The following is a 24,630-nucleotide window of genomic DNA, read 5'->3' on the forward strand; positions in this document are numbered from 1 at the left end:
CATTACACATTCAGGCGGAAATAAAGGCGGAAAGGCCCTCAGCCCTCATATCGCTCAGCTTCCAAACACTCTCCGTGCTACCTCATGCCCCCTACCCACCCCTAATGATCCCTCAATGCCTCCACGCCAAGCTGTGATACTTTCATGCCCATTAATCTAACTAGCGATTGTAGAGAAGCAATTAAACTATACAACAATAATATGTGTAAAGAAATCTTTAAAAACATTCATTGATCGATATTTTCCAACTTTCTTAAAAAAGTTCCTTTTTACGGCAGAAGTGTCAATCATCTAGACCCATCTCCAATTGATGTCTGGCTCTCAACCGAGCAGACATAGTGGGTGCGATTCTCCGCTGCCCACGACGGGTCGGAGAATAGTGGGAGGGCGTCCCTGACATTTTTCACGCCCTCCCGCTATTCTCACGCCCCACGACACGAATCGCTGCTCGCCGTTTAATACGGCGAACAGCGATTCTCCCCAGGCCGATGGGCCGAGTTCCCAGGCCTTTACGGCCGTTTTTACGGCAGCAAACACACCTGCTTGCTGCCGTCGTAAAAACGGCCGCAACATGCCCGTTCTGGGCATCCAGGGCCCTGATTGGCACGGCCGTACCACGGCCGTGCCAAGGGGGGCATGTGCCCACGATCGGTGCCCACCGATCGTGGGCAGTGCGTCCACAACGGACGCACTCTTTCTCCCTCCGCCGCCCCGCAGGATCAGTCCGCGGGGCGGCCGAGGGAGATGACGGCCCCGCGCATGCGCGGTTTGGAGCCGTCGAACCCGCGCATGCGCGGCTGACGTCATCGAGCGCGTCAGCCAGCGTGATGCTTGGCGCGCGGACTTAGCGACGGTCGCTAAGGCCGCGATGCCATGCTTCACAGGGCCCCATTGCTAGCCCCGCCCGGGGTGGGAGAATCGGGTCCCGGGAGGGGGCGCGGAGGCTGCCGTGAAACACGGCCAGTTTCACGGCAGCCTTTACGATTCGCCGCATTTCCGGAGAATCGCGCCCAATGAGGCTGGGTTGTGAGCCCAGAAAACCATTAGTGTGTTCAAACAGCTGAACCCCAGTGAAAACATTGCTTGATTGATAGCTCTGGCTCTCTGAACTCTTGCTGTCACTTTCGCAATATTCATTTACACTAGTTTGAGAGGTTTCAAGAGCCTGCAGTTTCCGCTATTGAAACTTTAACGGGTCTGTGATGATTGAAACATTTATTGCCCTGTGGAGAAGTTTTTGGTAAGTGGAAAATTATCGATAAATTAATTTTTTACAATGCTTTTTTTTACACATTAGTGACTTTATAAGGTTCATTCTTTCCATCCAGTGTATAGTGGCTGAATGGACATGGATGTGCCACAGTTTAACATGGAGCATTAGGGCCATAGGCGGTGTGTGGGGGCCTTACCATGACATGGGGGAATGAGGAGGACCATTTGAACTTTTAAAAGCTACACTTTTTCACACTAGCGCTCAGATCTTCTCTGAGGGGCTCTGAACCATGAGTCCATTTAAGGCTGACCTGACATCATAAAAATTGCAGAGGACCAGGACTTGCTTATCACTGCGATGGAACCAGCCAGTTTGGGAGTGCAGAAGGTGGATTTTTGATGTGAACCATTCAACACCGTTTAAAGACATTGCCAAAAATTGGACAGCCTGGGAATAGACAGCGAATCCCAGAATAGAGACGAGCCTACAAGGTTAAAGGGTTCCCGAGTCATTTGGACTCGGTGAAGTACCAAGCCTTAGACATTGTGAACAATTTCCCCTGATCAACTTTGCCAGTGCCCTCCACAATTTCCCCTCATCTACTTTGCCAATGCCCTCCTCAGTCTTATGACCTTACATTGATGCCCTAAAATTCTCTTTTTCAAAGGTTAACACGAGTTTCCTTATCCCTTCTACAAATTGAATTTCTCCTACTTGGAATTATATTTGTTTATTAACTCCATCTCCAATTATTGAAACTTTTATAGAAGAATTGCATACAGGAATCCAAATGGGCCTGACAATATCAGACCCAATACCGCTGCAGTCTCTTTTGATTTGCATTCTATCACTTTGCTAATACAACCTGCAATCTTGTTTCACTTGTTCACTGCAGCCAAGCACTTTGTTGACAGTTTGATCGATGTATTCAGATTAACCCAATGGTCTTATCTCATGATCATTGTGTTACATGACTGTTCAATTTAATGCATGCCCTTCGTTTGGTTTCTTACTTCCATTCAAATTATTTTACACTTATCCACATTGAGCTTTAACTGTCAGTACTTTGACCGGGATAACTAAAACCTAAATTTATTCTTCTCGTAGATTGACTTGACTCCTATTTAAGTAACTGGTAAATTTAGAGATTTTGCTTGTAATCACTTCACACAGGGATCGACACCTACTTATAATTAATAATTATCTAATCAATCTCCTGCAGCATTGCACATGATGGGTGCAGTTTTCCCACCACGTTGCACCCATTATGTCAGGCATAGCGGCAAAGGACAAAAACGAATTCTACACCAGGTGGCGAGCCGTGAATGCTGCATCCAAATTGTTACGCCCGATGTCGCCTGGATCACACCCCCGATATGATCCAGATCAGCATATTTAAATGAGTCATCAAACTCATTTAAATATGTGCAGTCTTTTCAAAGCCGCATGCTCCTGGCTCTTGGTATTCACCGGCCCCACCGGAAGGCTTAATATCGGAGTGAATTAGTACTGGTTTTCAAAAATGGAGACTATATGGGATAGCCCATACTGGGGAGCTCAGAGGTCATTGGGTGGTCAGGGACCTAGCACCTGGGCAATGCCACCCTGGATTAGCCTGGATGCCAGTGTCAGGTGTCAGATTGGCACTGCCAAGATACCAAGGGACACTGCCAAGGGAAGGGGAGGAGGGCCTTAAAGGTGGGGGAACCCTCATCGACCCAGTAGTGGAGTATGCTCACTTGGGAGGGAGGGAGGGCGATGCCGGATGCCGGAAAGGATCGATGGGTGGGTGTAAGGATAGGCCAACCTCATGCTTGGGTGTTGTGTGGGGGAGGGGGGGGGGGGCACGTGGACATTTAGTGATGAGGGAAGGTTCCCCTCCAGGGTCAAGGGTTGAGGGTGTCGTCCATGTCTGCAGAGGATCGCAATGTCCTTGGGTGAGAGGTGTAAGGGACCTTCAACCTAACCTTGAGATCTGGGCGCCCTTCATAAATGGCACCATGATCTTGGTGAAGCCGGTCTTGTGGGTGCGTTTAGTTTCCCACTGCAGAAAGAAAATCCAAGTGGGGGATTTTTCAGGAAGCAAACTCCCCAAGCTCCAAAAAAGTGACTAAGTGTGGGTGAATACAATGGAGGGGAATCTAAATATACCAGGACATTGGCATGGAAGTGGCAAAGAGGCATGCGGGATTCAACAGGGCCAATGTTGTGCTGTATCGAAGGAAGATTCGGTTTGGGATGTGGTAACCCAAAGTCCTGATGGGTACATTCGATGGCCAGGGGTACTACTTTGAGGTGCCAGAAGAGGCAATGACTTTTAAGGGATCATAAACTTGGGGAGAACTGAGAATTGGTGTGAGATAGAGGATCTAAATCCGTGACGGTTGGGTTATGGCTGTTTTGTGTAGCCGGAGGGTGGGAATTTTATCGGGCATTGTAAATTTGTAAGGGGCTGATCATCCATCCCACCCTGCCTTTTGTTGTGTTTTCCTTTTTGGGAGAAGGTGATTTTTGATTTTGAGTCTTTCTTTGTGGGTAAGGAGTGTATAGGGTAGGGTTATAGGCTTGATACGTATTCAGGAGGGTAAGGGGCCGATTGCACAGGCTAAGGAGGGACTGGTGGGGGTAGGGCGGTGGGGTACCTTCGAGCGGAAGTTGCCACGCTAGCAAGTAATGCTGGTGAACGGTAGTGAAGTGGGGGAGGAGGTTGCGAGAGGTGGCCAGGTTGTTGTTGGGGGGGGGGGGGTGGCGGTGGGAGGGATTGTGATTGTGGTAGAGTTGGAGACTTAGTGTGATCATGGGCGGAGAGGGGGACCATCTTGGATGGGCCCAGTTTAGGGCGGTATTAAGTGAGGTAGAACCAGTGAGGGATGATGGCGATGACAGTGGGGAATGGAGGCGTAAGTCTCCTGTAGGAGTTGTGACATGGGGGCTAAATGGGGTTAAGAGATCCCGGTTTTTGTGTATCTGAGGAGTTTGAAATTGGAGGTGATTTTTCTGCAGGAAAACCTCCGGGTGAAGGATGGGGTGAGGCAAGATATTTAATTTGGAGTTTTATTCAAAGTCGCAGGGGTGGCCATTTTGTTGAGCAAATGGACGGGTTTGTGAAGGCCAGGGAATTGCGGGACTCGGAGGAAAATAGGTGATAGTGAGTGGAATGTTGTAGGGGACGCCGGTGGTGCTAGTCAATGTATATGTGCCCAATTGGGATAATGCGGCATTTGTAAAAGGGTTAGTGAGAGCAATCCTGGACTTGGATACACACCAACTGATTATGGGTGGAGATTTCAGTTGTGTGATGGAGCCGAAGATGGAGTCAATGAGAAGGGCGAGGATGGCGAAGGAGTTGGGACGGTTTATGGAAAGTATGGGAATAGTTAGTACATAGATTTTCAGGAACCTGGGTGGGGGAAGGTGGTACTCTTTCTTCTTGCACGTGTCCAAGGTGTACTTTAGAATTGATTTTTATGTGGTGAGTCGAGCGGTGCTGATGAGGGTGGTAGGGGGTTGGAGTATGCAGGAACTGTGGGCGAAATTCTCCGACCCCCACGACGGGTCGGAGAATAGCGGGAGGGCCTTCCCGACATTTTTCCCGCCCTCCCGCTATTCTCCCCCACCCCCCGCCCAACTCCCGACCCGAATCGCTGCCGCCGTTTTTTTACGGCCGGCAGCGATTCACAGCTGTTCGATGGGCCGAAGTCCCAGCCCTTTACGCCGTTTTTACGAACGGCAAACACACCTGGTCTGGCCGTTCGTAAAAACGGGGTCACAAACTCGCTTTTCATAACCATGGCACCGATTGGCACGGCAGTACCACGGCCGTGCCAAGGGCGCCATGGGCCCGCGATCGGTGGGCACCGATCGCGGGCAGCGGGCCCGATGCCCGCGCACTCTTTCTCCTTCTGCCGCCCCGCAGTATCCATTCGCGGGGCGGCTGAGGGGCAACCCGGCTTGCGCATGCGCGGGTTTCGCGCAAATACGCGATGACGTCATCCGCGCATGCGCGGGTTGGAATCTTCCAATCCGCGCATGCGCGGCTGACGTCATATGACGCGTCAGCCGGCGCTAACTCCGGCAAGCGGGCTTAACGATATTCGTTAAGCCCGTCATGCCGGAGCCTACGGCGTCGGGCTGCTAGCCCCGACCGGGGACCAGAATCGGTTCCCGGTCGGGAAGGGGCACGCTGGCGTCAAACCCGCCCGGGTTTGACGCCAGCCTTACGATTTCTCCCGTTTTGGGAGAATCGCGCCCTGTGTCTTCAGATCATGTGCCACATTGACTTGAGGCTTAGCTTAGCTCGGGGCAGGTGCAGAGGCAGGGGTGGAGGTTAGATTTGGTCTCTTGTCAGACAAGGGGTTTTACAAAAAGGTGAGGCTGGCGACTGTGGAATATGTGGAGCTGGATCAGAAAGGGGAGGTGTCGGCGGCCACGTTCTGGGTGTCGTTCAAGGTGGTGGTTCAAGGGGAGATTCTCTTGTTCAAGGTGCACAGGGACAGGAGTAGGAGGGAGGAGAATAAACGGTTGCTGGACAAGATAGTTGAGGTGGACAGGAAATATTCAGGGGCTCCCAAGCTCTTACTACCATTGTCTCCCTGGACAGTAGAGGCTGTGGTTTTGGAAGGTCCTGCAAAGAAGACTTGATGAGTTTCTGCAGATGGCATATTTTGCAGACGCAGTGCACCAATAGTGGAGGGAATGAATGTTTAAGATGGTGGTCAATCAAATAGTCAGCTTTGACGTAGAACGTAGAACATACAGTGCAGAAGGAGGCCATTCGGCCCATCGAGACTGCACCGACCCAGTTAAGCCCTCACTTCCACTCTATCCCCGTAACCCAATAACCCCACCTAACCTTTTTGCTCACTAAGGGCAATTTAGCATGGCCAAACTACCTAACCTGCATGTCTTTGGACTGTGGGAGGAAACCGGAGCACCCAGAGGAAACCCACGCCGACACAGGGAGAACGTGCAGACTCCGCACAGACAATGACCCAGTGGGGAATCGAACCTGGGACCCTGGCGCTGTGAAGCTACAGTGCTACCATGTTGACCTCAATGGTACGGAGCTTTTTGACTGCTGTTTGAGATATATTCATTCAGGCAAGTGGAGAACAGCCCCTCCTATCCCTGAGTTCTGTCTTGTAGATAATAAAAAGGTTCAGGGGAGAAAAGAGGTGAGTTGCTTGCCACGGAATGTCCAGCCTCTGACATGCTTTTGTAGCCACAGTAATTAGGTGGCAGTATGTTGGTGGTGAATTGACAATGGTAATGCTACTAAGTGTAATGGGGAGATTATTAAACTTTCTGTTGTTGGAGATGCTCTTCGCCATTAGTTATATGGCATGATTGTTACTTGCCACTTACTAGCTCAAGCCTGAATATTGTCTAATCTTGCTGCAAATTGGAGAGGCTGCTTCATTGCCTGAAGAATTGTGGATAGAGTTGAACACTATTATATAATCATCAACAAACATTCCTATTGCTGACCTTATAACTGAATGAAGGTCATTGATAAAGCAGCTGAAATTATTGAACACGTACTGCGCTTAGAAACTTCAGAGATTAATATGACTGGCCTTCAACAACCAAAATCACAGAATCACAGAAAAGTACAGGGCAGAAAAGGCCCTTTAGCCCATCGAGTCTGTACCGCCGCAAGAAAGGCACCAGATTTGCCAATCCTAATCCCATTTGACAGCACTTCGTCCATAACCTCGAATTTTAAGACGTGCCAAGTGCTCATCCAGATACTTTTTGAAGGATACGAGGCAACCTGCCTCTATCACCCTCCCAGGCAGTGCGTACCAGACTGTCACCACTCTCTGGGTAAAAAGGTTATTCCACTGTGTTAATTATGACTCCAACCAGTGTAGAGTTTGATTTCATTGACTTCGGCAGGGGAGGAGTGGACGATCCACGACTTCAGACAGAATGTAGAGGAACTCCATCATCCTTCGCTCTAATCTACTTATGGCCTCTAACAACCCTGCCTGTCTTTAGAGCTCCAGCATTTGACTGAGGGCTCCTCAATGCCTCACTCAGTCAAATGCTACCCTGACATCAAGGGCACTCACTCTCATCTGACCTCTCCCATTCAGCTCTTCTATCCATTTTTGGACCAAGTACAGGAGCCAGGTTTCCTGGCAGAATCCAAACTGAACATTGGTAAGCAGGTTATTGGTCAATGAGTGCCACTTAATAGCGCTGTTCACGAAATCATCCATTAATTTGCTAATAATCGAGAGTAATTTTCGAATCATATTGCTATTTGAAGACAGATATGCCTGGGTAATTTTCCTGTGTACTGGAACAGTTTGACTAGATGGTGCAGCTTGTTCTGCATCACATCTCTTTATTTCTACAGCTGGAATGTTGTCAGGGCCAGTAGCCTTTGCAATACCCTGTGTTTTATGTACCAAATAACCTACATGGGTGGGCATCAGAGAGGATAGAATTGACTTGCACGGTAGCAGGAGGTTGGAAACTGGTCTTGAAAGAGAATTGGAGCAGCATCCTCTCGACAGCCTTAACTTTGAAAAAATTCACCAGGGGAGGAGTGTGATGGATCCATGACTTTAGACAGAACGTGGAGGAACTGCCTGATGGCCTCATGAGAGTGAGTTTGGATTGAGGATAAGGTTGGCTTACCTTGGCGGGGTCGATGAGATCGTTCGTCCTCTTTCTGCACTGCAAGGCGGTCCTCTTCTTGGATCCACAGGCACTGATCTTCCTGGCAACCTCTCCCAAGCCAGCGTGGTGAATTTGGTGGACCTCCTGCTGCCATCTCGGTGATAGAAATCTTTCCACAGGTTATTGACTGCCTGATCAATGAAGGTTTCTGACCTTTGGAACAAATGGTTTTGTTCTTCTAGCGTAATTTCACACAGGTGCCCCACACACCTATGCTGCAGTGAATGAATGTGCGTGTGCGTACTGTTTAAATATGGCACCTGGATATTTGATATTTTACAGTGGAGCAGACAAACCTTGAGTCTGTCCCATCACAAGATTCGCTCAGCTCCTCGCTGATGCATAAATAATTAACTTAAAAGCAGCCAATCTGGAGGGAGAACCTGCTCGCTGCCCAGCAGGAATCACACTGAGTTTCCCACCCGCCAACATCCTTTGCTTCCAGAATGGAAAAATTCACCCTTGATCTTTGGAGTATTATCCATTAGCATGCACAACTCCCATTGCTGCACCTGGCTTTAAATCATAACCGTAAATGGTCAGGAAGTGTCTTATGACACACAAGGCAGTCATTTGGCCCATTTGAGTACATGCTGGTTCTCAATGGTGCAATTCAATCAGCCCCATTTCCTGTTCTATCTCCACAGAGGATGGCAGTGTGTATCGGGGGGGGGGGGGGGAGGGGGGCGGGTACACAGGACCTATCCCAGTTCTGTTTCCGGTGGGGGTCTGGAGTCCGGTAGTGCATGTGCAGGGCAGGCTCCCCCAGCAGAAGCGGGTCGTTAGTTTGCACCCTGAGAGATGTCCAGGAATTTAAGGGTGGAGAGGCTTGGGCGATTAGAGGGTAATGGGGTGGAAGCCATAACTGATTGCCGATCTCACACCCTCTCCAGTTCCTTCCAGATAGAGTGGCCCCTGCAGCAGTTGCCCTCGTGGTTGCAGTACCAGTCCAGATAGCAGATGCCAGAGAAGGTGGCAGCAGTAACGTTGGCAGAGGCTCAAGCGGCAGCTGATGTGCAAGGGCCCGCTCCACACCCTGAGGACCAGGTTGTTCATCAGTCCAGGGAGGGACCCAGAGGGGGAGGCCAGCGACTGCCCAAGGTGCACAGGCGTTGCTGGTCATTCAAAGAGGTGCTGGACAGCACGTGTCACAGGAGGCTTTGTCTCAACAAGGGGACAGTGTGCCGCACCTGTGCCATGGCCTTTCATGGAGGAGGAGGATACCCGCTCCCAGTGGTCATCAAAGGTCACTGCATTCCCGAACATTTATCCCTTGGGGTCATTCCAGGGCTCGAGTGGGGACTTGTGTGGCATTTCCCAATCTACAGCACACAAATGTAATCATGAAGTCAGAAATGTCCTATTTATTCGGGCAGCTGACTATATAAATTTTGACCAGGACCAAGTCCACCAAGATACCCGGGCAGCAGGATTTTCTACCATCATTGGGTTGTCCCAGGTTCAGGGGTTAATAGATGGCATGCATGTTGCCTTGCACGCATCGGGTCGCCCGGGAGCGTCCTTCATTAACAGGAAGGTGTTCCACTCCCTGAATGTCCAAAATGTGTGCGACCACCACTTGAAGAGCATGCACAAGTGTACACGCTTCCCTGTGAGACTACATGACAGCTACACCCTGGGGCAGTACTTCAAGGGACATCCTAGGATGAGAAGATGGCTCTTGGGGGTTACGGGGTACCCGCTTAGGACCTGGCTAATAACACTAGTACGGAAGCCGATGTCCGATGCAGAGACCCGACAGAATGATGCCCATGTGGCCACACAGGCTGTCATTGAGTGGTGCACGGACTGCTTAAAATGCGGTTCAGAGGCCTCGACCGCTCTGTTGATGCACTGCAGTACACCCCCTGGAGGGTTGCCTGCTTTGTGGTGGTCTGCTTTTCCCTCCACAACCTGGCACAGCAGTCGGGCGATGTGCTGGAGATGAAGAAGGTAGACCTTCGGAGGAGGAGGATTAGGAGAAGCCTGACCAGGAAGGACTGGCGGTCGTGCCGATGGAGGATCCGAGGGAGCAGCCAGAGGATGGAGGCTAGGTGGCAGCGGCATGGGCCAGGGAGGCCCTGATCCTCACCCGCTTCACGTAGGACATGTCACCACCGTGCTCTATCCACCCAGTGTCCCTCCTCCCCCACCCAGTTTCCCTCTCCCTCCCCCTCCCCTTCCCCTTCCCCTTCCACTCTCCCTCCCTCCCGACTCATCGATTTAACCTCTCCCCACCCCACCCGCCCGCCTCCCCGATCGCATTGGCCCTCTCCAGATATCCCATCTGGGCTCCACCTTGTCCAACAGTCTGGCCAGGTCAGTATCTCGAAAACGTGGGGCTGGTCTTTGTGGTGGAATAGCTGCGTGCAGTCTGGGGCACGATTCTCCGCAAATGCGGCGAGTCGTAAAGGCTGCCGTGAAACTGGCCGTGTTTCACGGCAGCCTCCGCGCCCCCTCCCTGGACCTGATTCTCCCCCCCGGGCGGGGCTAGCAGCGGGGCCCCGTGAAGCACGGCATCGCGGCCTTAGCGACCGTCGCTAAGTCCGCGTGCCAAGCATCACGCCGGCTGACGCGCACGATGACGTCAGCCGTGCAAGCGCAGATTGGACGGCTCCAACCCGCGCATGCGCGGGGCCGTCATCTCCCTCGGCCGCCCCGCGGACTGATCCTGCAGGGCGGCGGAGGGAGAAAGAGTGCGTCCGTTACGGACGCACTGCCCGCGATCGGTGCCCACTGATCTCGGCCCCATGACTCCCTTGGCACGGCTGTGGTACTGCCGTGCCAATCGGGGCCCTGGAAGCCCAGAACGGGCATGTTGCGGCCGTTTTTACGAAGGCAGCAAGCAGGTGTGTTTGCTGCCGTAAAAACGGCCGTAAAGGCCTGGAAACTCGGCCCATCGGCCTGGGGAGAATCGCTATTCGCCGTAAAAAACGGCGAGCAGCGATTCGTGTCGTGGGGCGGCCGTGGGGGGGGGGGGGGGGGGGGGGGGGGAGAATAGCGGGAGGGCATGAAAAATGTCGGGGACGCCCTTCCGCTATTCTCCGACCCGTCGTGGGCAGCGGAGAATCGTGCTCCTGGCGTTTGCTCTGCAGAATTAGTTTAAGAACTGCTTCCCTTCATTCGTGGGGAGCTGCCAAGCACGGTCCAGGCAAATCAACTGGCGGGACAGCCATTTCCGGCAAGAAAGCTGTGGAGATCATTAAGTGCCCAATTAACATTAGCTACTGGTGACTGCCTCGCCAGATCGGCCATTGGAAACAGCCAAAAATTCCCGCTCACTATCTAAGTTTTGAAACTTTTCCATTAGATTGCGCCCCATAGATCATCTCTGCTTCCACCATCCTTGTGGGGGGCAGTGAGTTTCAGGTGCACATTGCACTTCTAAATTGGCAGCATTTGTTCCCACTGAGTACCATCTGTCCTCGGCAGTAAAAGGTTGGAAAATTACTTTCAACAAAATGTACAAGTCGATGATATTGGAGATTGAGGTCAGTTGCAAGAAATATGATCCCATATCTAGGAGTGAGTAATTTACTTTTCAGCCTCATTTCATTTTCTTCACTGATTCAAGTAATCTCTAGAAAATCTCCAGCTCTTATTGAAATGTCCTATGCTAATAATTTCTGAGAATTTTTTCACTTTATCTTAGCAGCAGTTGCTCAGAGGAGAAATTTAATTTTTGAGAGCTCTCTTGTGATGTTGGTGTCAGCTCCTATCCATGTAAATACATTGGAAATTCACTTGGAGTTGTGAAGTTCAGTAAAAATCTTAATCAGAATTTAAACAATCTCTCCCACACCTATGCTACTACTGAGGATACCAAAGATATCTGTCTAAATCAGCATTGTAATGAAGCCTGTTGGGGCAATGGTCTTCAGTGATATTGCAGATCAGTAGTAAATTGCAATCTGTTTTAACAACCATTTGAGGGGAATAAAAGCGAAAGTAGAGCACGTTGTGTAGGCTGCCGGTTCCATATTGCCCACTTTGCATGATCACCTGTGTTGAAAAGGGTCCGGACTAGGAAGGAGTGCTACTACTGATGTCCTGGGCTCAAATGCTTCCTTGTGTGCTGCAAGCTGGATGATTCTGTGCTTCCTGATTTTCACAACAATGAGGCTGTTTTGGAAATTGCTTGTGGAGGATATTGATTCTGCATCCTATCCAGTTGATAATCTAATGTGCAGTGTTGTTCACCTTATTCAAGCAATATCAGCATTTTATTTTAGGTTTCCTCTGTCGGAGAAGTTCCTCTTTAAAAATAATTGTCATGAAGAAACCAGTCCCACTTTTATAAAAGGGCCAAAGTGTGCTTCTGGAGAATGACTGGTTTGAGGAGTTGACGAGAAAACATGTGCATGGGAACGTAGGTTTTCCTGAAATAGTGACAACATTTCTCTATTCCTCAGGATTATTATGTTCTTTAACTTTTTTTGCCGTGCTGGAATGAAATGATTCTCAATCAGAAATATAGTGGCACCTACTCTGGGCCAATGACATGGGGCGGGTTTCTCCGTCCCACCAGATTTCAGGTTCAGTACACCATCGGGATTTTCCGCTTTGCCGGCTGGTCAATGGGGTAGCCCATTGTGGGGCAGCCCCATGCCATCAGGAAACCCCCGAGCCGCCATCAGAACAGAGCATCCGATGGTGGAGAATTCAGCCCATGTTTTAACCACATGCTCATAAAAGAGTCAATGTAGGGTTTCTAAATCAGATGTCAATGTAATGTTGGTCTTACAAATTTTGAGGTACTTTGCGACCGTGTCGCTGATGCTGTGATAAGCATATCCGACTGACTTAGCCATGACTGAGTAGTAATCTTCGAAAAACAAATCATCTTTTGTTGTTTCGGAATTCTTTTTGTTCTCTTCACTTTGGGTGGTGCAGACTGCTTTTTTCAGGGTGTTGTGCAAGTTGTTTTTAACTGTTGGTTTAAGTTCAGGCGTTTTTCTGTGTTCTGAGGCAAGAAAATTTGCTTTTACCACTTTAAGTGTCTTGTTTTCAATTTTCGGGCATTTCCCTTTTAAGTAGGCGTGGTCGGGATGCTCAGACGTCATGGCGTCACGTGTCGGAATGAATTGCGCACGCGCAAATCGGCCTTCCTCCTTCACTGTGCGGTTTTGTGTCCATTGAGACTGCGCATGCGCGGCTTGCGCATGCGCATAACGATCGGCACCGCGACCTTTTTTAAACTGCGCATGCGCGGCTTCCGGTTCCGGCGCATGTGCAGACGCAATTTGTAGTTTTTTGCTTGCCCGAGACTGCAAAATGTGCTCCAACGCCATTTTATCGCGGATTTCAGCGTTTTTTCTTTCTAAAAGTTGTAAGTTACCTTTTCTTTCCGATCTGGACTGGATTTCAGCGTTTTGGCTTTGTGAAAAATTCATGTTATTTCTTCTTTTTGATCTGTACTTTTCATTCGCGATTTCTTGTTCTTTTCGTGATTTTTAAAGTTTTGAATCACTCAGTCTCTGTGCAGTTTGGCCTCTGAGCATGCCTTGCTGTTCAAATTCCTTACAGTACTCTTCAAATTTGTTTAGTATTGTTTGTAAGCTGTTTCTGTCTTCACCTTTTGAGTATTTAAATCCATTATAAACTTTCCTAGCTTCATGTCCTTCGATGAGTATTGCTATTTTAATTTCGTCTGAGGCTGCTGCTGCATCATTTGCTATGATACCGAAATCGAACCATTGTTTAAACCTTTTCCAGACACTTCTTACATTTCCAGTCGTGTCCAGCTGAAGTGGGAATCCAAGGCACATCCTCCCATCAGCGATGTCTTTCCAAGTCGAATGTCCAGTAGGAGATTTCCATGCCATTGTGTTCTTTCTGTGTCTGCCACTGAGTTGTCCTGTAGTAAGCGTCTGAAGCCACTCCTGGGTACCATGTGTTGTTCCTCGAGTCTTAATAAAGCTCGTAGTCTCAAATGTGGAGAAGATGCTTTATTGTGAATTCGTTCTCTCTTCAGAGCTTAACCTACGGCTACCTCAAATGCTACTAGCTGGTGTGTCTGTGTCCTGCTACCAGTTCTGCCTTCCGTGAAGTGTGTCCTCACTTCCTGTCCCGGTCTATTTATATGGCTCTCCCGTGCTCCCTCTAGTGTTTGCTCAGTTGTATTGCATCTAGTTAACTTGTGATCACCACACATCCGATGGTGGAGAATTCAGCCCATGTTTTAACCACATGCTCATAAAAGAGTCAATGTAGGGTTTCTAAATCAGATGTCAATGTAATGTTGGTCTTACAAATTTTGAGTATACGCTAAATATTCTCTCATGTTTAGCATCAGCAAACTCTTGTGTAAGTGAGTTCAGTGTTCCTCTACAGTCAGGAATGAAACTTTTATTGCCTAATATTCAGTCATGTGAAGTCAATGTTAAGACCTACAGGTCTTAATAATGAAGCAATGTTCTATAACATTGGGGATTTCAAGTCAGTGCTCCTTCTAATTTGTCTTGTGATTTGTGGCCTGCTTGTTGCACTTTGTGCCCCCCTTAAGATTGCCATGTAGCTATGCATGCATACATCTTAAAACAGATTTTGCTGCACTTGGCCTGTTTGCTCCCTGCACACTACATTCCGATTGCTGCGAGGCAGGGCATCCATGCCACTTAGAGGGAACAATGCTCCAAATGCATTTCTCCAGTCTTCTGAAAAACAAACCTATTAACAGAAGTGAGTCAAGACATCTGGTGGTGACCATGGTCTGATTGGTCGCACACAAGATGGTTTACTTGCATGGAGGTGTTGGTTTTGGATCTGATTGAGATTCTAAGGAGGTTTGGGTTCGGACCAACATTCATTGAATGGGTACGATCATATGCAATACCCCATGGTGAGTGTGAGGATGAATGCGATGAATTTGGGGTATATTAGGTTGCAATGAGGGACAAGGCAGGGATGTCCTTTATCTCCATTGTTGTTCGTGTTAGTTATTGAACCTTTAGCGATTGCGCTCTGAGCCTCGAATTAGTGGCAGAGGATTGTGAGGGGGTAGAGAGCATAGGGTTTCATTGTATGCCGTTGATTTATTGTTGTATGTTGTGATTCCACTAGAGAGTATGAGGAGAAATATGAACATTTCCTGGGTATAAGTTAAATGTGGGGAAAAGCGAGCGTGACAATATGTAGATTGTATAGTAAATGAAGGGTTAACAATTTGATGTGAATGCTTCCAATGGAGTATCAGTGAATCATGTGATGCCTTGATTCTGGGTATAGGTGATTTGGCGGAATAGAGAGGAGCTGTGTTTTCAGAAGCTCTGTAGATAGAATAATAGTGTACTTTGCAATATTTGAATCTTAGTAAGTTGGTTTGAATCTAGTTTAGTTGTAGTGTTAATAAATAAGCGTTGTTTAAAACATAGCTTGATGTTCTTTGTAAGACACTATACTTCAAAGCCAGCATCATTCACAAAACAAAGAACATCACATGGTACCTGGAGCTTTTGCCAAGACATAAAGAAAGGTTCAGTGAGAGAAGAGGAGATTTTAAAAAAAAAAAAGTCTCCGTAAAATGAATCTACCAGATTCTGACTGCATTGACAATGTCGAAGAACTTCCCAGTCGAAGTGAGGTGGAAGATTTGCAAACTCCATGGCAACTTCGTACTTTGCGTAAAGTAGATGTTAATTGGCACAATTTCGAGCAGCAGTTTGAGTTGCATATCTCTGCCCTAGACTTAAAAGTGGCCAGCGATCAGCAAAAAATAACGCTGTTTCTAACAGTGGCTGTCCGCAAGATCTAGAAATTTTCAACTCGTTATGATTTGAGGATGAAGCAGATAAGAAAAAATGAAGTAGAGTATTTGAAAAAATCAATAAGCACTGCCAATTGCAGAAAAATGAAACATTTCAATGGTATGTATTCAGGCAAAGAGTGCAAAAAGCAGCTGATACGCTTAACTGCTTCATCACGAATCTGAGACTTAAAGCACAGACATGGGGCGCGATTCTGCGCAAATGCGGAGAGTCGTGAAGGCTGCCGTGAAACCGGCCGGGTTTCACGGCAGCCTCTGCGCCCCCGACTGGGACCCGATTCTCTAAGCCCGTGCGCCAAAGTTAGCGACGGCTGACGCATATGATGATTGGACGACTCCAACCCGCGCATGCGCAGTGACATCATCACGCATATGCGTGAAACCCGCGCATGCGCGGGCCGTTATGCCCCTCAGAAGCCCCGCGGACGGATCCATCGGGGCGGCGGAGTAACAAAGAGTGCGCGGGGTAAGTACCCGCTGCCCGCGATCGGTGTCCACCGATCGCGGGCCCATGGCACCCTTGGCACGGCCGTGGTGCGGCCGTGCCAATCGGTGCCATGGTTCCCCAGAACGGCACTTTGCGGCCGTTTTTACGAACGGTGAGAGCAGGTGTGTTTTGAGTTCGTAAAAACGGCCGTAAAGGCCTGGGAACTCGGCCCATCGGCCAGGGGAGAATGGCTGCTCGCTGTAAAAAAACGGCGAGCAGCGATTCGTGTCGGGGGGCGGCCGTCGGGGGGGAGAATAGCGGGAGGGCGTCGGACCAACGTCGCCGTAAAAATTTGCGCCGTCCGCTATTCTCCGACGCGTCGTGAGTGCGGAGAATCGCACCCATGGAATTTTTCCATTCTCCGAGACTCATTTCTGCGAGATCAGAGTCTATGGAATAAAAAGCGATGAACTATGGGATAGATTATTGAGACAGTCTGATCTAACGTTAGAAGGTGCAATCAGTCTGTGTAGAACGAGCGAACCTGCCAGAAAACAGTTCTGTGAAAAGTTGGTTGGTGAAAAAGACTGAAAACTAACAACGTGGCCGACGCCATTAATGCTGTGGTGCACCAAAACACGAAACGTGGTCCAGTTGACAGACATTTTGGGCATGATGTCATGAGCGTCATGATGTGCAAAAGGTGTGGCAACGCCCAACAAATACAAAAATGCCCTGCATTTGGAAAAACTTATGCGATGTGCCACAAATTGAATCACTTTGCATCACAGTGCAGGGGCGGGATTCTCCGACCCCACGCAGGGTCGGAGAATCGGCGGGCAGCGGCGTTATTTCCGCTCCCGCAGGGTTTTTAAATCTCTGACCGGCCAAAAACCGGCGTTGTGCAAATCCCGCCGGCAGCCTCTGAAAACAGCTGGCGCCGGCGGGATTTCATTTTTTTTTTAGTGTCCACAAATCTCCGGCCCGGATGGGCCGAAGTCCCGCTGACGTGGCCATGGGTCACGTCGGCGAAAATCACAGTTGCTTTAAAACGGCGTCAACCATTGATGATGGTTGACGCCGTTCAGTGTCGGGGGGTGGGTTGCGGCATCGGGGGGGGGGGGTTGCGGCATCGGGGGGGGGGGGGTTGCGGCATCGGGGGAGGGTTGCGGCATCGGGGGTGGGTTGCGGCATCCGGGGGGTTGCGGCATCCGGGGGGGGTTGCGGCATCGGGGGGGTGGGGGGGGGTTGCGGCATCGGGGGGGGGGGGGGTTGCGGCATCGGGGGGTTGGTTGCGGCATCGGGGGGTGGGTTGCGGCATCCGGGGGGTTGCGGCATCGGGGGGGGGCATCGGGGGGGGGGGGGGGGGTTGCGGCATCGGGGGGGGGGAGGTTGCGGCATCCGGGGGGTTGCAGCATCCGGGGGTCGACTGATGCCCTGGGCCAACGCACCGTCGCCCCCCCTCTGTACGCCGCTGCCCCCTACCCCAACCACCCCCCCCACCACCCCTACCTCCCTCCAACGCCCCTACCCCCCTCCCCACCACCCCTACCCCCTCCAACGCCGCCCCCCATCTCTCGCAATGCCGCAACCCCCCACCCTCAACGCCGCAACCCCCCCTCTCAACGCCGGTACCCACACCCCGTCCCCCTCCCTCTGAAGGCCGGTACCCACACACCCCCCCCCTCTCTCCTCCTCCCCCCCTTCCTCCGTCCCCCCTCCTTCCTCCCCCCCCCTTCCTTCCTCCGTTAGTGGGGGGGGGGGTGCGGCGTTAGTGGGGGTGGGGGGGGGGGGTGGGGGGGTGCGGCGTTGGAGGGGGTGGGGTTGGGGGGTGGGGGGTGCGGCGTTGGAGGGGGTGGGGGGTGGGGGGGTGCGGCATTGGAGGGGGGTAGGGGTGCTGAAGGGGGTAGGGGTGGTGAGGGGAGGGGGTTGGGGTAGGGGCAGCTGCGTGCGGAGGGGGGGCGACGGTGCGTTGGCCCCGGGCATCAGTCGCCCCCCTCCTCTGCACGCCGCTGCCCCTACCCCAACCCCCCCTCACCACCCCTACCCCCTTCACCACCCCTACCCCCTCCAACGCCGCACCCCCCCACCCCCACTAATGCCGCACCCCTCCCCCACTAACGGAGGAAGGAAGGGGGGAGGAAGGAAGGGGGGGGAGGAAGGAAGGGGGGGGGAGGAAGGAAGGGGGGGAGGAAGGAAGGGGGGGAGGAAGGAAGGGGGGGATAGGAAGGGGGGGGGAGGAGGAGAGAGGGGGGGTGGTGTGGGTACGGCCTTCAGAGGGGGGGGGGGGGTTACCGGCGTGGGGGGGGTACCGGCGTTGGGGGGGTACCGGCGTTGAGGGGGGGGACCCGGCGTTGAGGGGGGGGTGCGGCGTTGCGAGAGATGGGGGCGGCGTTGGAGGGGGGTAGGAGTGGTGGGGAGGGATGTAGGGGTGGGGAGGGAGGTAGGGGGTGGGGAGGGAGGTAGGGGTAGGGGGAGGGAGGTAGGGGTGGTGAGGGGGGTTGGGGTAGGGGGCAGCGGCGTACAGAGGGGGGGGCGACGGTGCGTTGGCCCCGGGCATCCGTCGCCCCCCCTCTCTGCACGCCGCTGCCCGCAACCCCCCCCCCCTGATGCCGCAACCCCCCCCCGATGCCGCAAACCCCCCCCGCATGCCGCAATCCCCCTCCCGCAACCCCCCCCCCGCATGCCGCACCCCCCCCCCCCGATGCCGGAACCCCCCCCACCAATGCCGGAACCCCCCCCCCCCAATGCCGGAACCCCCCCCCCAATGCCGGAACCCCCCCCCCCCCAATGCCGGAACCCCCCCCCAATGCCGGAACCCCCCCCCCCCCAATGCCGGAACCCCCCCCCCCCAATGCCGGACCCCCCCCCCAATGCCGGAACCCCCCCCCCCCCCAATGCCGGAACCCCCCCCCCCCAATGCCGGAACCCCCCCCCCCCCCCAATGCCGGAACCCCCCCCAATGCCGGAACCCCCCCCCCCCATGCCGGAACCCCCCCCCCCCCAAATGTCGGGTCTGTCTCTCTCCTCCTCCTCCAAAAAACGCCGGGTCTCACCACTTCCGCAGCTGGTGAAACTGACGCGTATCGCGTCAGTCAGCTGCTGGCCCTTCCGGGAACGGAGATTGCCAGTTTAAAAGAAGGCCCGGACGCCGGAGTCATGCACACCGCTTTTTCCCGCCGGAAATGGGCGTCACGTCGGTCCGCGGAGAATTTCACCCCTGATCTGGAATAAAGTCGTAACAAGTTGGGGCCTCACGGTAGCATGGTGGTTAGCATCAATGCTTCACAGCTCCAGGGTCCCAGGTTCGATTCCCGGCTGGGTCACTGTCTGTGTGGAGTCTGCACGTCCTCCCCGTGTGTGCGTGGGTTTCCTCCGGGTGCTCCGGTTCCCTCCCACAGTCCAAAGATGTGCGGGTTAGGTGGATTGGCCATGCTAAATTGCCCGTAGTGTAAGGTTAATGGGGGGATTGTTGGGTTACGGGTATACGGGTTACGTGGGTTTAAAGTAGGGTGATCATTGTTCGGCACAACATCGAGGGCCGAAGGGCCTGTTCTGTGCTGTACTGTTCTATGTTCTAAGTTAAGCAGCTTAGTACAGTGAAGAAAGTAAGAGCAGTACAAGAAATAAGCACTAACAAACATGTTAATACAGTGATCGTACCTGACTCAATAGAGGATGCATTTGATTTAGAAGATTCTTTCTTTGTCGAAACATTAGAAAGTATAGAGAGAGTGCAACAGGATACTTTTGATTCGGACACTTCAAAACAGATATTAGTCATACACAATAATGATGATTGGACAATTCCATTAATAATAAATGGAGCCACAATTAAAATGAAATTGGATACCGGAGCACAAGCTAATTTAATTAATCTGACAGATAATGAGCCAGAAGAAAAAGACTCTGTAAGTTTATTTTGTTTTTTTGGCATCAGTAATGAGCTATTGATAAGTAGCATCCAATCTGTTGAGGACAGCGGCCTGTGCAGAGGCTGAAAAGAGAATGCGACAGCAGACAAATCAGTTGAGAGAACATCAATTGCGAACAGCCAAAACTGGAAACTGAAGAGATAATCCCCATCTTGGAGAAGTTGACTCCAGCTAAGAAGCACCAGACAACAAATGATGTATACTTTTCAGTTTTTGTTGAAACTTGAACTCTGAGAAAGAATTTGAGGAACTAAAGAAACCGTTTGATGCCTTCTTCACCCAGAAGAAACTGTCAGTCACGGATGTCCGAATTGGATCCAGCAGGAAATTTGGTTATGTAGACTTTGAAACTGAAGAGCAACTAGAAAATGCATTGTAATTCAATGGAAACAAAATATTGGGACTTGCAGTCAAATTTGGCAAAGCACGCAATATGGAAAGGAATGCAGTTAGCAAACGAGCAAGGGCCTGCAGCGCATTGTTTATTGAAAATCTTCCAATCAAGATAACACAGGCAGATGTGAATGTGGACCGTACCAAGTTCAGGTATGGTGGCGCTAAAGCCAGGAAGAAAAAGAGAAAGAGAAAGCATAATTTCAAAAGACTGAAAGAAAAGCGGAAAGAGTTGGTGATTGCTCAGAGACCAGAAAGAAAACCGAACAGGCTTAACTTGTGAAACAAGAACATTAAAACTTGTTAACAATAACAATAATGTCAAAATGATGTATAGATGAGACAACAATCAAGTTATGTAAATATATTTGTATATGTCTCCAAACATCTTCAAAGAAAGGGAGATGTGGCAATATGTAGATAGTACAGTAAATGAAGGATTAAAAATTTGACGTGAATGCTTCCAACCACTAGATGGTGCTCAAGAGCACACACATGAATCACGTGATACCTTGATTCTGGAAGTAGGTGATTAGGTGGGATAGAGAGTAGTCATTTTTATCTAGGCTCTGTAGATAGAATAATAATCTAAGTGTATTTTGCAATATTTGTATCTTCGTAAATTGGTTTGAATTTAGTTCAGTTGTAGTGCTAATAAATAAGCTTTATTTGAAACTTAGTTTGATGTTCTTTGTAAGATACTACACTTTAAAGTCATCACCATCCACAGAGAAATGAACATCACAGTGAGGTCTTTCTGGTGAATACCCAGGGAGAAATGTGAATCTTGGTGCCTTGAGATTTAAGATGGCCAGGGTAAGGTTTCATTATTGGGGATTCAGGTGGTGCATGACTGGGCCACTATGCACAACTGGAACCTGACTGGTCTGGTAGAAGGGATCAAAACGGATTTGAAGATGTGGGATGCCCTACCGCTGTTGCTGATGGGTTGGGTGCAGACCGTGAAAATGAACGTGCTATCAAGATTTTTATTTTACTTTATACAGTGAATGGTAGAACCCTCAAGAGTATTGAAAGTCAGAGAGATCTAGGTGTACAGGTCCAGGTCACTGAAAGGGGCAACGCAGGTGGAGAAGGTAGTCAAGAAGGCATATGGCATGCTTGCCTTCATTGGCCGGGGCATTGAGCATAAGAATTGGCAAGTCATCTTGCAGCTGTATAGAACCTTAGTTAGGCCACACTTGGAGTATAGTGTTCAATTCTGGTCACCATACTACCAGAAGGATGTGGAGGCTTTAGAGAGGGTGCAGAAGAGATTTACCAGGATGTTGCCTGGTATGGAGGGCATTAGCTATGAGGAGCGGCTGAATAAACTCGGTTTGGTCTCACTGGAACAACAGAGGTTGAAGGGCGATCTGATAGTGGTCTACAAAATTATGAAGGGCATAGACAGAGTGGATAGTCAGAGGCTTTTCCCCAGGGTAGAGGGGTCAATTACTAGGGGGCATAGGTATAGGTGCGAAGGGCAAGGTTTAGAGTAGATGTACGAGGCAAGTTTTTTACACAGAGGGTAGTGGGTGCCTGGAACCTGCTGCCGGAGGAGGTGGTGGAAGCAGGGACGATCGTGACATTTAAGGGGCATCTTGACAAATACATGAATAGGATGGGAATAGAGGGATACGGACCCAGGAAATGTAGAAGATTTTAGTTTAGACGGGCAGCATGGTCGGCACAGGCTTAAAGGGCCGAAGGGTCTGTTCCTGTGCTGTACTTTTCTTTGTTCTTTGTTCTATTTATCTTTCAATCCCTTCCTATTTTCCTTTCCAAAGCGTTTTTCCAGAGGATGGACAAATTGATTTCTGAATTTGTTTGGGCAGGCAAGACGATTAGTAGGGCCTTTTTCAGAGGGGGAGGCAGGTGGGGGAGGGAGCTGTGCTCCCAAACCTGTTGCATTATTATTGGGTGGCCAATGCTGAGAAGGTGAGACAATGGTAGGGAGAGGTCCCTGGCGATGGCTTCGCACCCTTTTTCTCTGGGGAGGTGTACTAGCAGTCCTGTGGTGCCATCGTTCAAAAATTGGAATCAGTTGAGGAGGCATTTTCAGCCACGACATATATCATTATTGACCCCAATATTTGGGAACCACATGTTTACACCTGGAAGAATGGATGCCATGTATGGGAGGTGGTGTGGTGAAGATATAGAGCAGGTAAGGGACCTGTTTAGAGAGGGTAGGTTTGTAGGGTTGGAGGCACTGTGGGACAGGTTCAAGTTGCTAAGGGGGAATGAGTTTAGATACTTACAGATGCAGTACTTTGCAGGGAAGGGGTTACCTTTGTTTCAGCAGTTAACAGAATATACGTTGTTCAAGACGTTGTTTGGCTCCAGATGAATGGGGGAAAGGGAAGATTTGGGATATCTATGGGTGGTTGGGATGGAAGGAGAAGGTGCTAGTGGAAGAGATTAAGTGGAACTGGGAGGAACAGCTGGGAATAGAGATGGGTTGCGGTGGACCTGGAGTGAAATAATGCATCAGATAAACTCAACCTTCTCTTGTGCGTGGGTGAGCCTTCTCTAATTCAAGATGGTACACAGGGTCCATATGACATGGACCCGGATGAGTAGGTTTCTCTCAGGAGTAGAGGATGTATGTGAATGGTGTGGGATGGGGTCCAGTAAACCATGCTCATATGTTCTGGGGGTGGGGAAAGCTGGAGAATTTCTGGGAGGCGGGATTCGAGACTCTGTGGGGGTTAGGATGATACCTTGGTGTCGATTTTTGGGGTGTCAGAATTGCCGGGGCTGCTGGAGGGGAAGGCTGCCGATGTTGCGACCTTCACCTCTCTGTTTGCCCGGAGACAGATACTAATGAGTTGGAGGCTGGTACGCTGTCGGGGCTTGAGGCAGTTGGGGCGGTTGGTGCCTTTAGAGGTGAAAATGGGGGAAATTTTGACAAACTGTGTGCCACATGAGGGGTTATTTGTTGTTTGCATTTGACTGTATTCGGAATAAAATATGGTTTGAAAAAAAACATTAGTGAGCCAACGAAAAATGTAATATGCTAATTTACTTTACTCTGTTCATTCACGTGATTGTAATATTTTGTCACAAATTTAATTTAATTTTAGCTTATTGTTATGATCCCTGTAATATATGGTGCATATATTTATTGTGCCTGACTGGCATTAAGTACAGTAGGCTGTCCCCAAAGGAGGAGGCTGTTCAGCTAGGTGGCAAAAGCCCTGTTGCCTGGATTAAATTTTGGCTGTGAGGGTTGTTGGTCGTTCTGGGTGAGTGTGCTTAACACTCACTTTGGCTCTGTTTCACGTTCTAAGCTCTGGAGTCGCCAGGTGCCGTAAAGGCACCGTCACAAGTTTCAAGCTGAAGTTCAAAGCAATAAAGCTGTACACCAATTAGTAAGTCCAAAACAATTAGAGTTTATTATAACACAATTATAATAACACTCATGCACACGCTAAAGATTAAACTTACTTCTACCACTAAACAACTAACACTTAGCTAAGAAGGAACTGCGAGGTCAGGGAACAAGGCCTTTGTTCTGTTCTGGTCTGCAGGCTTCGGATCGCTATCAGTTGGCAAGGGTGTCAGTAATGCCGGTTTCAGGTAGCGGTCGTCGTTTAGGCACTTACGTTTTGGTGGCTGCTGCTCAACGGCTGATGTAGAAGACAGGGGTCTGGAGGCTGGAGCCGGAGACAGGAGACTGAACCATGTGTGGGACCTTTCTTTTATAGGTCCCAGGGGGTCCGCGCCCCTTTGGGCGGACTCCCTTACCTGCTGGGGATCTATTGGACCTCTTCCCAATCGATATGTTTTGAACCCCCCAATCCTAGGGCTGTTCCTTGATTGCTGGGGCGGTTCTTAGGACTTATCGCCACTGGGTCTGGCCTCCTATTGAATGTATCGATTGACACTTAATTTGTGTCCATTGTATCTGGGACTTGCCTGGTATCACCTCATTAGTATGCTAACGGCTTCTCATTCACAGCGCTGCCTGGTCTCTGCAGCCGTCAGAAACCGGTTTCTGCAGTTGTTCCAATACTTAATTGCTCTGCAAGCTGTTTGCTCTTTAGCATGTCCGTTTTCCCTGCACTCTTTGCAGTCTTCCATTTTGTGTTCGTTAGTGGCCATCTCAGGTGGCTACAGGGTGAAACTGATCTTGAAGTTAATGACAAAGAAAATTGTATGGGGTTGCCTGTTTTGTGCTATACTGCTAAAGATCAATTTC

At 50.3% G+C, this 24,630-nt stretch overlaps 1 protein-coding gene across 1 annotated transcript in view; it reads left to right on the top strand.

The window, feature by feature from the left end:
• The window catches only part of hydin (HYDIN axonemal central pair apparatus protein), a 1,231,368-nt gene that overhangs the window by 521,189 nt on the left and 685,549 nt on the right, over positions 1-24,630 (top strand). The window lies entirely within an intron of this gene.

Source organism: Scyliorhinus canicula, chromosome 9 (genome assembly GCF_902713615.1).
Source record: "Scyliorhinus canicula chromosome 9, sScyCan1.1, whole genome shotgun sequence".
In the NCBI taxonomy this organism is placed as follows: Eukaryota; Metazoa; Chordata; class Chondrichthyes; order Carcharhiniformes; family Scyliorhinidae; genus Scyliorhinus; species Scyliorhinus canicula.